The following is a 16,799-nucleotide window of genomic DNA, read 5'->3' on the forward strand; positions in this document are numbered from 1 at the left end:
ATTACAATGTCCTACAAAGGTGCAGTTCCAGAGAAACAATGCAGTACTGGGAGCTTAACACATTGGGCTCCATTTATCAAGCAACGGATGCTGTTTCGGAAGCCCATCGATTCAGGCTCGCCTGAAACTAAAGTTGGCTGCCAGTGAGCAGGGGGCGGGATTGCATAAGCATTTCTGGTGAAATGCTTGTGCAATTTAGTGATGTCCAGCAGACATGATTGGCTATAGCGAATCATGTCTGCTCGACACTTGATAAATCAAGCCCATTGGGTGAGCCAATAAAAAGAGGTATATTTGTGTAGCCGCCAATCAACTGCCAGCTCCCAATGGTATGTTGCTTCTTCTGAGCCTCCTTGGATACCAAGATAATGAATTAAATTTGATAATAAAATTTAACTGAAAATGTCCCTTTAACTGTATTTAAATTTCTATAAGTATTTAAAGGGTCACTGAACCCAAATTTTATCTTTCGTGATTCAGATAGAGCGTGCAACTTTCTAATTTACTCCTATTATCAATTTTTCTTTGTTCTCTTGCTATCTTTATTTGAAAAAGAAGGCATCTAAGCTTTTTTATTGGTTCAGAACTCTGGAAATCACTTTTTTATTGGTGGATGAATTTATCCACCAATCAGCGAGAACAACCCGGGTTTTTCACCAAAAATGGGTTGGCATCTAAACTTACATTCTTGCATTTCAAATAAAGATACCAAGAGAATGAAGAAAATTTGATAATAGGAGTAAATTAGAAAGTTGCATAAAATGTCATGCTCTATCTGAATCACGAAAGAAAAAAATTGGGTTCAGTGTCCCTTTAAAGTATTTTGTTTTCTCTTTCTATCTATACAATTATGTACTTTTGTACACAGCATTGTGTTGCTTCTGTTAATCCATTGCTACATTTTTATATACAGTGTGCTCCAATCTTTATATTTCTTTAAGAATGTAAGTATAAAATGATAACTTCGTGGAGTGGAGCCAAACAATAAAAAGTTGGTTGAGATTTTGCATTACAGCATAGTTTCATGCAACGATTATCTCATCTATAATTAATAAATACAATGAAAACCAAGCAACAGAATATTTATACACACCCTTAATAAAATGTTCAAATAAAGACTGTATTTCATTTATATTACCTTAAATTGTTCATATTATTTAGCCCTAAATTTAATATCCTGACCACCCTTACAGCAAATTTGAATAGCATGTTAGCTGATTTACTTTTGTGCACGTACATGCATATACATCACAACACTAATTGGCCTAGTTTCCATTGAGGTATAAAAGTTTGGAAACTGGGGTTAAAAACATCTATCTCCATTAATGTCTATGGAAATTTTTTGTCACCACCAGTTCCCAAACGAGTCCATTTTAGGGTACCTTCTATACAGAAAACCAGCTTTTAGGGTGTGCAGCCTGTGAGAATGACTTGCTTGGGCTTTTTCTCTTGTAAGGTGTATCCAGTCCACGAATCATCCATTACTTGTGGGATATTCTCATTCCCAACAGGAAGTTGCAAGAGGACACCCACAGCAGAGCTGTCTATATAGCTCCTTCCCTAACTGCCATATCCAGTCATTCTCTTGCAACTCTCAACAAACATGGAGGTAGTAAGAGAGAAGTGGTGAAATGTAGCTGTTATTTTGCTTCAATCAAAAGTTTATTATTTTTAAATGGTACCGGAGTTGTACTATTTTTTTCCAGGCAGAAAAATAGAAGAATCTGCCTGTGATTTCTATGATCTTAGCAGGTTGTAACTAAGATCCATTGCTGTTCTCACACATGACTGAAGAGAGAGATAACTTCAGCGGGGGAATGGCGTGCAGGTTATCCTGCTATGAGGTATGTGCAGTTAAGATTTTTCTAGATGTGAATGCTAGAAAATGCTGCTGATGCCAAATTTATGTAAGGTAAGCCTGAATACAGTGATTTAATAGCGACTGGTATCATGCTTACTTTCTGAGGTAATACTCTTTTATATTTACAATATAAAACGTTTGGCATGTTTAAACGTTTTTATATATACTTTGGTGATAAAACTTTATTGGGGCCTAGTTTTTTCCACATGGCTGGCTTAAATTTGCCTAGAAACAGTTTCCTGAGGCTTTCCACTGTGTTACTATGAGTGGGAGGGGCCTAATTTAGCGCTTTTTTTGCGCAGTAACTTTTACAGACTGAGACATCCAGCTTCCTCCAGGAGTCCCCTGAATGCTATAGGACATCTCTAAAGGGCTCTTAGGCTTTCCAAAATCGTTTGTTGGGTAAGGTAGGCCCACAGCAAGGCTGTGGCAGTTTGGTGTGACTGTTAAAAAACGTCTATATGGTTTTTTTGATCCGTTTTTTGAACTAAGGGGTTAATCATCCATTTGCAAGTGGGTGCAATGCTCTGTTAGCTTATTATACACACTGTAAAAATGTTGTTTGATTTACTGCCTTTTTTCACTGTTTTTCAAATTCTGACAAAATTTGTTTCTCTTAAAGGCACAGTACCGTTTTTTATATTTGCTTGTTAACTTGATTTAAAGTGTTTTCCAAGCTTGCTAGTCTCATTGCTAGTCTGTACAAACATGTCTGACATAGAGGAAACTCCTTTAAAAGCCATTGTGGAACTCCCTCTTAGAATGTGTACCAAATGTACTGATTTCACTGTAAGCAATAAAGATCATATTTTGTCTTTAAAAAATTTATCACCAGAGGAATCTGACGAGGGGGAAGTTATGCCGACTAACTCTCCCCACGTGTCAGATCCTTTGACTCCCGCTCAAGGGACTCACGCTCAAATGGCGCCAAGTACCTCTATGGCACCCATAGCGTTTACTTCACAAGACATGGCGGCAGTCATGGATAATACACTGTCAGCGGTATTAGCCAGACTACCTGAATTTAGAGGAAAGTGAGATAGCTCTGGAGTTAGACGAAATACAGAGCATACTGACGCTTTAAGAGCTATGTCTGATACTGCCTCACAATATGCAGAAGCTGAAGAAAGAGAGCTTTCTTTCTGTGGGTGATGTTTCTGACTCAGGGAAGATGATGCAACCTGATTCTGATATCTCTACATTTAAATTTAAGCTTGAACACCTCTGCGTGTTACTCAGGGAGGTTTTAGCTGCTCTGAATGACTGTGATACAATTGCAGTGCCAGAGAAATTGTGTAGACTGGATAAATACTATGCAGTGCCGGTGTGCACTGATGTTTTTCCAATACCTAAAAGGTTTACAGAAATTATTACTAAGGAATGGGATAGACCAGGTGTGCCGTTCTCTCCCCCTCCTATTTTTAGAAAAATGTTTCCAATAGACGCCACCACACGGGATTTATGGCAGACAGTTCCTAAGGTGGAGGGAGCAGTTTCTACTCTAGCAAAGCGTACTACTATCCCTGTCCAGGACAGTTGTGCTTTCTTAGATCCAATGGATAAAAAGTTAGAGGGTTACCTTAAGAAAATGTTTATTCAACAAGGTTTTATCCTACAGCCCCTTGCATGCATTGCTCCTGTCACTGCTGCTGCGGCGTTCTGGTTTGAGTCTCTGGAAGAGGCTTTACAGGTAGCGACTCCATTGGATGACATACTTGACAAGCTTAGAGCACTTAAGCTAGCCAATTCTTTTGTTTCTGATGCCATTGTTCATTTGACTAAACTAACGGTTAAGTCAGAATTCTGGTTTTGCTATCCAGGCACGCAGAGCGCTATGGCTTAAATAATGTCAGCTGACGTTACTTCAAAGTCTAAGCTGCTTAACATTCCCTTCTAGGGGCAGACCCTATTCGGGCCTGGTTTGAAGGAGATTATTGCTGATATCACTGGAGGAAAAGGTCATGCCCTTCCTCAGGATAGGTCCAAATCAAGGGCCAAACAGTCTAATTTTCGTGCCTTTCGAAACTTCAAGGCAAGTGCGGCATCAACTTCCTCTAATGCAAAACAAGAGGGAACTTTTGCTCAGTCCAAGACGGTCTGGAGACCTAACCAGACCTGGAACAAGGGTAAGCAGGCCAAAAAGCCTGCTGCTGCCTCTAAGACAGCATGAAGGAACGGCCCCCTATCCGGTAACGGATCTAGTAGGGGGCAGACTTTTGCTCTTCGCCCAGGCGTGGGCAAGAGATGTCCAGGATCCCTGGGCATTGGAAATTATATCCCAGGGATATCTTCTGGACTTCAAGGCTTCCCCCCCAAAAGGGAGATTTCACCTTTCACAATTATCTGCAAACCAGATAAAGAGAGAGGCATTCTTACACTGTGTACAAGACCTCCTAGTTATGGGAGTGATCCATCCAGTCCCAAAGGAGGAACAGGGACAGGGATTTTACTTAAATCTGTTTGTAGTTCCCAAAAAAGAGGGAACCTTCAGACCAATTTTGGATCTAAAGATCTTAAACAAATTCCTCAGAGTTCCATCATTCAAGATGGAGACTATTCGTACCATCCTACCTATGATCCAGGAGGGTCAATACATGACTACAGTGGATTTAAAGGATGCTTATCTTCACATTCCGATACACAAAGATCATCATCAGTTTCTCAGGTTTGCCTTCCTAGACAGGCATTACCAGTTTGTAGCTCTTCCCTTTGGGTTAGCTACAGCCCCAAGAATTTTTACGAAGGTTCTGGGGTCGCTTCTGGTGGTCCTAAGGCCGCGGGGCATAGCAGTGGCCCCTTATTTAGACGACATCCTGATTCAGGCGTCAAACTTCCAAATTGCCAAGTCTCATACGGGCATAGTGTTGGCATTTCTGAGGTCGCATAGATGGAAGGTGAACGAGGAAAAGAGTTCTCTATACCCCTCACAAGAGTTTCCTTCCTAGGGACTCTGATAGATTCTGTAGAAATGAAAATTTACCTGACGGAGTCCAGGTTATCAAAACTTCTAAATTCCTGCCTTGTTCTTTATTCCATCCCTTTCCCTTCGGTGGCTCAGTGCATGGAAGTAATCGGCTTAATGGTAGCGGCAATGGACATAATGCCGTTTGCACGCCTACATCTCAGACCACTGCAACTCTGCATGCTCAGTCAGTGGAATGGGGATTACACAGATTTGTCCCCTCTACTAAATCTGGACCAAGAGACCAGGGATTCTCTTCTCTGGTGGCTATCTCGGGTCCATCTGTCCAAAGGTATGACCTTTCGCAGGCCAGATTGGACAATTGTAACGACAGATGCCAGCCTTCTAGGTTGGGGTGCAGTCTGGAACTCCCTGAAGGCTCAGGGATCGTGGACTCAGGAGGAGTCACTCCTTCCAATAAACATTCTGGAACTAAGAGCGATATTCAATGCTCTTCAGGCTTGGCCTCAGCTAGCGACAATGAGGTTCATCAGATTTCAGTCGGACAACATCACGACTGTGGCTTACATCAACCATCAAGGGGGAACAAGGAGTTCCCTAGCGATGTTAGAAGTCTCAAAGATAATTCGCTGGGCAGAGATTCACTCTTGCCACCTATCAGCTATCCATTTCCCAGGTGTAGAGAACTGGGAGGCGGATTTTCTAAGTCGACAGACTTTTCATCCGGGGGAGTGGGAACTCCATCCGGAGGTGTTTGCACAATTGGTTCATCGTTGGGGCAAACCAGAACTGGATCTCATCGTGTCTCGCCAGAACGCCAAGCTTCCTTGTTACGGATCCAGGTCCAGGGACCCCAAGGCAACGCTGATAGATGCTCTAGCAGCGCCTTGGTCCTTCAACCTGGCTTATGTGTTTCCACCGTTTCCTCTGCTCCCTTGTCTGATTGCCAAAATCAAGCAGGAGAGAGCATCAGTGATCTTGATAGCGCCTGCGTGGCCACGCAGGACTTGGTATGCAGATCTAGTGGACATGTCATCTTTTCCACCATGGACTCTGCCGCTGAGACAGGACCGTCTACTTCAAGCTCCTTTCAACCATCCAAATCTAATTTCTCTGAGGCTGACTGCCTGGAGATTGAACGCTTGATTTTATCAAAGCGTGGTTTCTCCGAGTCAGTCATTGATACCTTAATTCAAGCACGAAAGCCCGTCACCAGGAAAATCTATCATAAGATATGGCGTAAATATCTTTATTGGTGTGAATCCAAGGGCTACTCATGGAGTAAGTTCAGGACTCCCGGGATATTATCTTTTCTCCAAGAAGGATTGGAGAAAAGATTGTCAGCTAGTTCCTTAAAGGGACAGATTTCTGGGCTATCTATTCTTTTGCACAAGCGTCTGGCGGATGTCCCAGACGTTCAGGCATTTTGTCAGGCTTTAGTTAGAATCAAGCCTGTGTTTAAACCTGTTGCTCCACCTTGGAGCTTAAATTTGGTTCTTAAAGTTCTTCAGGGGGTTCCGTTTGAACCTCTTCATTCCATATATATCAAACTTTTATCTTGGAAAGTTTTTTTTTGGTAGCTATTTCCTCGGCTCGTAGAGTTTCCGAGTTATCTGCCTTACAATGTGATTCTCCTTATCTGATCTTCCATGCAGATAAAGTAGTTCTGCATACCAAACCTAGGTTTTTACCTAAGGTGGTATCTAATAAGAATATCAATCAAGAGATTGTTGTTCCGTCTTTGTGTCCTAATCCTACTTCAAAAAAGGAATGTCTATTACACAATCTGGACGTGGTTCGTGCTTTAAAGTTTTACTTACAAGCTACTAAAGATTTTCGTCAAACATCTGCTTTGTTTGTTGTCTACTCTGGACAGAGGAGAGGTCAAAAGGCTTCGGCAACCTCTCTTTCTTTTTGGCTAAGAAGCATAATCCGCTTAGCTGGCCAGCAGCCTCCAGAAAGGATTACAGCTCATTCTACTAGAGCTGTGGCTTCCACATGGGCCTTTAAAAATGAGGCTTCTGTTGAACAGATTTGCAAGGCGGCGACTTGGTCTTCGCTTCATACTTTTTCAAAATTCTACAAATTTTATACTTTTGCTTCTTCGGAGGCTATTTTTGGGAGAAAGGTTTTACAGGCAGTGGTACCTTCCGTTTAAGTACCTGCCTTGTCCCTCCCTTCATCCGTGTACTTTAGCTTTGGTATTGGTATCCCACAAGTAATGGATGATCTGTGGACTGGATACACCTTACAAGAGAAAACATAATTTATGCTTACCTGATAAATTTATTTCTTCTGTTAAGTGTGATCAGTCCACGGGTCATCATTACTTGTGGGATATTAACTGCTCCCCTACAGGAAGTGCAAGAGGATTCACCCAGCAGAGTTGCTATATAGCTCCTCCCCTCTACGTCACCTCCAGTCATTCTCTTGCACCCAACGACTAGATAGGATGTGTGAGAGGACTATGGTGATATATTTAGTTTTTATATCTTCAATCAAAAGTTTGTTATTTTATAATAGCACCGGAGTGTGTTATTCCTTCTCTGGTAGAATTTGAAGAAGAATCTACCTGAGTTTTTCTATGATTTTAGCTGGAGTAGTTAAGATCATATTGCTGTTTCTCGGCCATCTGAGGAGAGGTAAACTTCAGATCAGGGGACAGCAGGCAGATTAATCTGCAAAGAGGTATGTAGCAGTTTATTATTTTCTGACATGGAATTGATGAGAAAATCCTGCCATACCGTTATAATGTAAACTCAGCCTTGAATGCAGTAGATGTAGCTGATATCAGGCTGTCATGTATGTATATTTTACACTTCAGTTTTCTGGGAAATGGTACTTCTCTGGCTTTTAAACTGTATACATAGACTTAACCTATTTTGCAGGGACTTGCAATAGGTTTTAAATGACAATTAATTATTGAGGTAAAACGTTTTTTTGCTGGCATGTAAAAACGTTTTTTTCTCTGAGGTACTGGGTGAAAAAATGTTTTGGGCACTTTTTTTCCACTTGGCAATAGTTTTGATTTAAATTAGAGCAGTTCACTGATCCCTCTCACTGTTATGTGTGTGGGGGAGGGGCCATTTTGGTGCTTTCACTATGCATCAGAAAAACTCAGTCAGAGGTTCATTTTCTTCCTGCATGATCCGGTTCATCTCTACAGAGTTCAGGGATCTCAAGAGTCTTTTTTGAGGGAAGTAATCATTCACAGCAGAGCTGTGCTGATTGTATTGACTGTGATATAAAAAACGTTTATTTGTGTATTTTTTTCTGCTGCCTGGGTTAGTTATCATTTGCTGAGGGGAACAATCCTTTGCTAAAACTGTATATTCTGACAAAGATTGATGCTATAACTTAATTATTTTATCTGTTATAATATTTTCTGTGCTTCTTAAAGGCACAGTTCGTTTTCATATTATTTGTAAATTACTTTGAAAAGTATTTCCAAGTTGCTGTTTATTTGCTAGTGTGTTAAACATGTCTGATTCAGAGGAATATCTCTGTGCTATATGTGTTAATGCCAAAGTGGAGCCCAATAGAAATTTATGTACTAAATGTATTGATGCTACTTTAAAAAATAGTCAATCTGTACAAATTGAACATATTTCACCAAACAACGAGGGGAGAGTTATGCCGACTAACTCGCCTCACGTGTCAGTACCTGCATCTCCCGCTCAGGAGGTGCGTGATATTGTAGCGCCGAGTGCATCTGGGCGGCCATTACAAATCACATTACAAGATATGGCTACTGTTATGACTGAAGTTTTGGCTAAACTACCAGAACTAAGAGGTAAACGTGATCACTCTGGGATGAGAACAGAGTGCGCTGATAATGCAAGGGCCATGTCTGATACTGCGTCACAGTTTGCAGAACGTGAAGACGGAGAGCTTCATTCTGTGGGTGACGGTTCTGATCCAAATAAACTGGATTCAGACATTTCAAATTTTAAATTTAAGCTTGAGAACCTCCGTGTGTTACTAGGGGAGGTATTAGCGGCTCTGAATGATTGTAACACAGTTGCAATCCCAGAAAAAATGTGTAGGTTGGATAAATATTTTGCGGTACCGACGAGTACTGACGTTTTTCCTATACCTAAGAGACTTACTGACATTGTTACTAAGGAGTGGGATAGACCCGGTGTGCCTTTCTCACCCCCTCCTATATTCAGAAAAATGTTTCCAATAGACGCCGCCACACGGGACTTATGGCAAATGGTCCCTAAGGTGGAGGGAGCAGTTTCTACTTTAGCTAAGCATACCACTATCCCAGTGGAGGATAGCTGTGCTTTTTCAGATCCAATGGATAAAAAATTAGAGGGTTACCTTAAGAAAATGTTTGTTCAACAAGGGTTTATATTGCAACCTCTTGCATGTATTGCGCCTGTCACGGCTGCAGCAGCATTTTGGTTTGAGTCTCTGGAAGAGACACTTCAATCATCCACACTAGATGACATCACACACAAACTTAAATTCCTTAAGTTAGCTAATTCATTTATTTCAGATGCCGTAGTACATTTAACTAAACTTGCGGCTAAAAATTCAGGATTCGCCATTCAGGCACGCAGAGCTCTGTGGCTAAAATCCTGGTCAGCTGATGTTACGTCTAAATCTAAATTGCTTAATATTCCTTTCAAAGGGCAGACCTTATTCGGGCCCGGCTTGAAAGAGATTATTGATGACATTACAGGAGGTAAAGGTCATGCCCTGCCTCAGGACAAGGCCAAAGCCAAGGCTAGACAGTCCAATTTTCGTTCCTTTCGTAATTTCAAAGCAGGAGCAGCATCAACTTCCTCTGCACCAAAACAGGAAGGAGCTGTTGCTCGCTACAGACAAGGCTGGAAACCTAACCAGTCCTGGAACAGGGGCAAACAGGCCAGAAAACCTGCTGCTGCCCCTAAGACAGCATGAATTGAGGGCCCCCGATCCGGGACCGGATCTAGTGGGGGGCAGACTTTCCCTCTTCGCCCAGGCTTGGGCAAGAGATGTTCAGGATCCCTGGGCGTTAGAGATCATATCTCAGGGATACCTTCTGGACTTCAAATCCTCTCCCCCAAGAGGGAGATTTCATCTGTCAAGGTTGTCAACAAACCTAACAAAGAAGGAAGCGTTTCTACGCTGCGTACAAGATCTTTTATTAATGGGAGTGATCCATCCAGTTCCGCGGTTGGAACAAGGACAAGGGTTTTACTCAAATCTGTTTGTAGTTCCCAAAAAGAGGGAACCTTCAGGCCAATCTTGGATTTAAAGATCCTAAACAAATTCCTAAGAGTTCCATCGTTCAAGATGGAAACTATTCGAACAATTTTGCCCATGATCCAAGAGGGTCAGTACTTGACCACAGTGGATTTAAAGGATGCTTACCTTCACATACCGATTCACAGAAGTCATTACCGGTATCTAAGGTTTGCCTTTTTAGACAGGCATTACCAGTTTGTAGCTCTTCCATTCGGACTGGCTACGGCTCCAAGAATCTTCACAAAGGTTCTGGGCACTCTTCTGGCGGTACTAAGACCGCGAGGAATTTCAGTAGCTCCGTACTTAGACGACATACTGATACAAGCTTCAAGCTTTCAAACTGCCAAATCTCATACAGAGATAGTACTGGCATTTCTAAGGTCACATGGATGGAAAGTGAACGAAGAGAAAAGTTCTCTCTTTCCACTCACAAGAGTTCCCTTCCTGGGGACTCTGATAGATTCTGTAGAAATGAAGATTTACCTGACAGAGGACAGGTTAACAAAACTTCAAAATGCATGCCGTGTCCTTCATTCCATTCAAGAGACCAGAAATTCTCTTCTATGGTGGCTTTATCGGCCACATCTGTCCAGGGGAATGCCATTCAGCAGGCCAGACTGGTCAATTGTAACAACAGACGCCAGCCTACTAGGTTGGGGCGCTGTCTGGAATTCTCTGAAGGCTCAGGGACTATGGAATCAGGAGGAGAGTCTTCTTCCAATAAACATTCTGGAATTGAGAGCAGTCCTCAATGCTCTTCTGGCTTGGCCCCAGTTAGCAACTCGGGGGTTCATCAGGTTCCAGTCGGACAACATCACGACTGTAGCTTATATCAACCATCAGGGAGGGACAAGAAGCTCCCTAGCAATGATGGAAGTATCGAAGATAATTCGCTGGGCAGAGTCTCACTCTTGCCACCTGTCTGCAATCCACATCCCGGGAGTGGAGAACTGGGAGGCGGATTTCTTAAGTCGTCAGACTTTTCATCCGGGGGAGTGGGAACTTCATCCAGAGGTCTTTGCCCAAATACTTCCACGTTGGGGCAAACCAGAGATAGATCTCATGGCGTCTCGACAGAACGCCAAGCTTCCGCGCTACGGGTCCAGATCCAGGGATCCGGGAGCGGTCCTGATAGATGCCTTGACAGCACCATGGACCTTCAGGATGGCTTATGTGTTTCCACCTTTCCCGATGCTTCCTCGATTGATTGCCAGAATCAAACAGGAGAAAGCATCAGTGATTCTAATAGCGCCTGCATGGCCACGCAGGACTTGGTATACAGATCTGGTGGACATGTCATTCTGTCCACCTTGGTCGTTACCTCTGAAACAGGACCTTCTGATTCAGGGTCCTTTCAAACATCAAAATCTAACTTCTCTGAAGCTGACTGCTTGGAAATTGAACGCTTGATCTTATCAAAGCGTGGTTTTTCTGAGTCAGTTATTGATACCTTAATACAGGCTAGGAAGCCTGTCACCAGAAAGATTTACCATAAAATATGGCGTAAATACCTATATTGGTGCGAATCCAAAGGTTACTCTTGGAGTAAGGTTAGGATTCCTAGGATATTGTCTTTTCTACAAGAAGGTTTAGAAAAGGGGTTATCCGCTAGTTCCTTAAAGGGACAGATCTCAGCTCTGTCCATTCTGTTACACAAGCGTCTGTCAGAAGTTCCAGACATTCAGGCTTTTTGTCAGGCTTTGGCCAGGATTAAACCTGTGTTTAGAGCTGTGGCTCCACCATGGAGTTTAAACCTTGTTCTTAACGTTTTACAGGGTGTTCCGTTTGAACCCCTTCATTCCATTGATATAAAGTTGTTATCTTGGAAAGTTCTATTTTTAATGGCCATTTCCTCGGCTCGAAGAGTCTCTGAGTTATCAGCCTTACATTGTGATTCTCCTTATTTGATTTTTCACTCGGATAAGGTAGTTCTGCGTACTAAGCCTGGGTTCTTACCTAAGGTAGTCACTAACAGGAATATCAATCAGGAGATTGTTGTTCCATCCTTGTGCCCAAATCCTTCTTCGAGGAAGGAACGTCTTTTGCACAATCTGGATGTAGTTCGTGCCCTTAAATTTTATTTACAGGCAACTAAAGATTTTCGACAAACGTCTTCCCTGTTTGTCGTTTACTCTGGTCAGAGGAGAGGTCAAAAAGCTTCTGCTACCTCTCTCTCTTTTTGGCTTCGTAGCATAATTCGTTTAGCTTATGAGACTGCTGGACAGCAGCCTCCTGAAAGAATTACAGCTCATTCCACTAGAGCTGTGGCTTCCACTTGGGCCTTTAAGAATGAGGCCTCTGTTGAACAGATTTGCAAGGCTGCAACTTGGTCTTCGCTTCATACTTTTTCCAAATTTTACAAATTTGACACTTTTGCTTCCTCGGAGGCTATTTTTGGGAGAAAGGTTCTTCAGGCAGTGGTTCCTTCTGTATAAAGAGCCTGCCTATCCCTCCCGTCATCCGTGTACTTTTGCTTTGGTATTGGTATCCCACAAGTAATGATGACCCGTGGACTGATCACACTTAACAGAAGAAAACATAATTTATGCTTACCTGATAAATTCCTTTCTTCTGTAGTGTGATCAGTCCACGGCCCGCCCTGTTTTTTAAGGCAGGTAAATATTTTTTAAATTATACTCCAGTCACCACTACACCCTTGGCTTCTCCTTTCTCGTTGGTCCTTGGTCGAATGACTGGAGGTGACGTAGAGGGGAGGAGCTATATAGCAACTCTGCTGGGTGAATCCTCTTGCACTTCCTGTAGGGGAGCAGTTAATATCCCACAAGTAATGATGACCCGTGGACTGATCACACTACAGAAGAAAGGAATTTATCAGGTAAGCATAAATTATGTTTTCTCTTGTGGTGTATCCAGTCCACGGCCCGCCCTGTCATTTTAAGGCAGGTATATTTTAATTTTAAACTACAGTCACCACTGCACCCTATGGTTTCTCCTTTCTCTATTTGTTTTCGGTCGAATAACTGGATATGGCAGTTAGGGGAGGAGCTATATAGCAGCTCTGCTGTGGGTGTCCTCTTGCAACTTCCTGTTGGGAATGAGAATATCCCACAAGTAATGGATGATCCGTGGACTGGATACACCACAAGAGAAATACATTTATCAGTTAAGCATAAATTATGTTTTTATGTTGTCCCTTTATCGTTTTAGTTGATTAAAGATGCTAAATTAAGGTTTATCATATTTGTGCTTTTTTCAGAATATATTGATTTCTAAACTAAACTTTGGCCGGGATTATCTGTGTGTTTTTCCAATGACCACAATACTAAAATGTTTCTACCATTAAAAGGACGTGAAACTCAATTTTTTTCTTTCATGATTCAGATAGAGCATGCAATTTTAAATCTAGTAACTGTCTAATTTATTTCTATTATCTACTTTGCTTCATTCTCTTTGTATCTTTTGCTGAAAAGTATACCTGGGTAGACTCAGTAGCTTCTGATTGGTGGCTGCACATATATGCCTCTTAACATTGTCTTTCAGCTACTGCTCCTTCAACAAAGGATACCAGCAGAATTAAGCAAATTAGCAAATTTGTAATAAACCTACAATTGTTACTATTTAAACGAGAAAAAACGGCAGCTTTAAATTTTGTTAATGTCTATGTATAATACAAGCAGAGGCACATCCAGGAACCAAATGATCCATCTATCTATCTATCTATCTATCTATCTACCTATCTATCTATCTGTGCTGGGAAAACCCAAATCACTATAGAAAGAAGGATGATCAAGGTTGGGAAAATCAAAGGAAATCGACCAATTGATAGTGGGAGGGGGCGGGGGTCCCCTGTACAGATACCTATATGGTCAAAATCTTTTGGATGCAGTTGCTTGAAATTTGTTCTAATACCGTTGAGAAATCAAAGTAAATCTGTTTATTAGTTCTTCTGCTAACATAAATAAAATTAACATATGATTCTTCTTTATTGTTACATGCAGTGTAATGCTATGGGTATACACAGTGCATGCTTTGTAGCACAGCATAAGGTGAGGAGGTTCAAGGAAAACGTGTATTTATTTTTAATATTTTCATTTTCTGATAAAACCTTTCACTGATACATTTGACGTGTACTTAAATCATGGTGGCCTTGCAGTTAAAGGGACATTAAACCCCAACATTTTCTTTCATGATTCAGATAGACAATACAATTTTAAACAACTTTCTAATTTACTTCTATTATCTAATTTGCTTCATTCTCTTGATATTCTTTCCTGAAAAAAGCACATCTAGATAGGCTCAGAAGCTGCTGATTGGTGGCAGCACATAGATGACTTGTGTTATTGGCTCACCCATGTGAATTGCTCTTTCTTCAACAAAAAATATCTAAAGAAGCAAATTAGATAATAGAAGTAAATTGGAATGAGGTATATTTAAGAAATGTCTTGCGGACCTGATCCGACAGTGCGGATCAGGTCCGCAAGACATCGCTGAATGCGGAGAGCAATACGCTCTCCACATTTAACATTGCACCAGCAGCTCACAAGAGCTGCTGGTGCAACGCCGCCCCCTGCAGACTCGCGGCCAATGGGCCGCCAGCAGGGGGTGTCAATCAACCCGATCGTACTCTATCGGGTTGAATTGTTGCGATTCCTGTCCACCTGCTCAGAGCAGGCGGACAGGGTTATGGAGCAGCGGTCTTTGTGACCGCTGCTTCATAACTGCTGTTTCTGGCGAGTCTGCAGACTCGCCAGAAACACGGGCCGTCAAGCTCCTTTCGGAGCTTGATAGGCCCCTCTGTCTGAATCATTAAATATTTTTTGGGGGTTTAATGTCCCTTTAAGGACTATTAAATACAGTAGAATTGTATAATTAACAAATGCATAAATAACTTGGCTGCACGTAAGATGGGCCTGCTGCCTGGCCAGAGTTTAACAGGATTAGTCTACAGCACTGGTTTTCAAACCTGTCCCCAGGCCTCCCTAACAGGCCACATTTTGAGGATATCTGAACTAGAGCACAGGTGAAATAATCAGCTGTTTAGTAAACATGGTTATTTTACCTGCTCTCATCTAAGGTAATCCTGAAAACCTGGCCTGTTTGGGAGTCCTGAGGACAGGTTTGATAACCAGTGGCCTACATGGATACCAAAAGATTTCCCTGTAATTGGCCACATCACCAGCTGAAGACAAGCGGCAGTCAGAGCAGAGGGAGGCCACGGAATTACCTGTGTGCACAGCGCATCTTGTAAGGCTGCTCTGCTGCAGGCCAGGCAGCAGGGGGTTGGAGGCTGGTGGCCGCTTCCTGAATAAATCTGAGCAGAGGAAGGCCTACCAAGGGCGCTCTGCAGCTGCAGGCAGACATTCAACCAAGTATGCATGGTTTTGTGGCTGCAGGTAAGTTTTATTTTTTTTAAGGTAGTTAGGATTTTTTTATTAAAGGTTGGGGTAGTTTATTTTGGGTTAAGTTAGGGGGTTTAGATTTTAGTGTATTACTTTGCAATGTGGGGGATGGCGGTTTAGGGGTTTATAGTATATATAGGTAGTTTGCGATGTGGGGTTTGTGGCAGTTTAGGGTTAATAGTGTATAAAGGTAATTTGCGGTGTGGGTTTGTGGTGGATTAGGGGTTACTAGTGTAGTGGGGACTTTGAGGTGGGCTATGTGGCGGTTTAGGGGTTATTAAACTGATTCGGGTCAGCGTGCGAGTAGGGTGTTAGGTTTTTTTAAAAAAAGAATTACCGCTAGTGCAATTAGCGCTCTAGGGCAAGCTCTAGTAGCGTTCCACTTGTAATCTAGTCCTTAGTGTTTACCATTGTTAGCAATATGTTTTAGTGGTTGCACGGCACAAACAAATATTGGCACTTAGTTGGAGCGATGTTGATTGTTATCTTATTTTTAGCTACTGATCCTGATTAAGAGCCTATGAGTATTTATAATTGATCCACACTAATTGTAAAATATAGCAGGTTACAATGTTCACTTAGTTAATGTCTTAATGTCAGGCACATTCAAGTAGTGGTCAGTATGATCCCCGCCTAGGGAGACGTTACTGTTGAGCAAGCAGCCCTGTGAGTATAGCAGTTGAGCTTTTGACCACGCCCATGAGGCGAATTGGGGTTGTACCCACAAGAACGGCGCTCTTGAGATGAGACAACGCTACCATCTAACTAATTTGTTAGTTTGAGCAGTGATTCATAATATAGTTACATTGGTCTGACATTGCTTGCCAACACATGTGGTGTGACATTGCTAAGTAAAGGATACACACCAGATATAATAGAAAATATATTGATGCAGCATACTGACAAGTGCCACTGTTCCAAAATAATAATATCTATAAGTGATCATTCACATTATGGGTTGTTTGGGTACTTATCACGATTGATATGTGCTGTCCATGTTATGTGGATTTGAGTTTGACACTGTATTGTTGTTAAGTTTTGTTTACCATAGCAACTGCATTTTGGTACAATTTTAAGTGGGGGAGTAGCACTATTTATGTTTAAAAGCAAGTTTTCTCTGTGAAAAAATCACAAAAAGACAAAGGCGCCTCCTGGTGTAATACGGTTGGTGAAAGAGATTTGTTAGGTTATCAAAAAGGTACTCACAAGTGGAGCAGCACCCAATTGTGCTAAATCAAACAGACTGGGATCTCACAGTGTCCCAGTTCACTGACACTGCAAGGAAACTGGTTTCTCCAACGTCTTGCCGGACTGACAGAGCTCAGACTCTCACAAAGAGGTTTAAATAAAACCAAATTTTATTAATAAAATAAAAATCTCAGTGTCTCATGACACTAGATATTAAAAGAACAAGCAA

Source organism: Bombina bombina, chromosome 2 (assembly GCF_027579735.1).
Source record: "Bombina bombina isolate aBomBom1 chromosome 2, aBomBom1.pri, whole genome shotgun sequence".
NCBI lineage: Eukaryota > Metazoa > Chordata > Amphibia > Anura > Bombinatoridae > Bombina > Bombina bombina.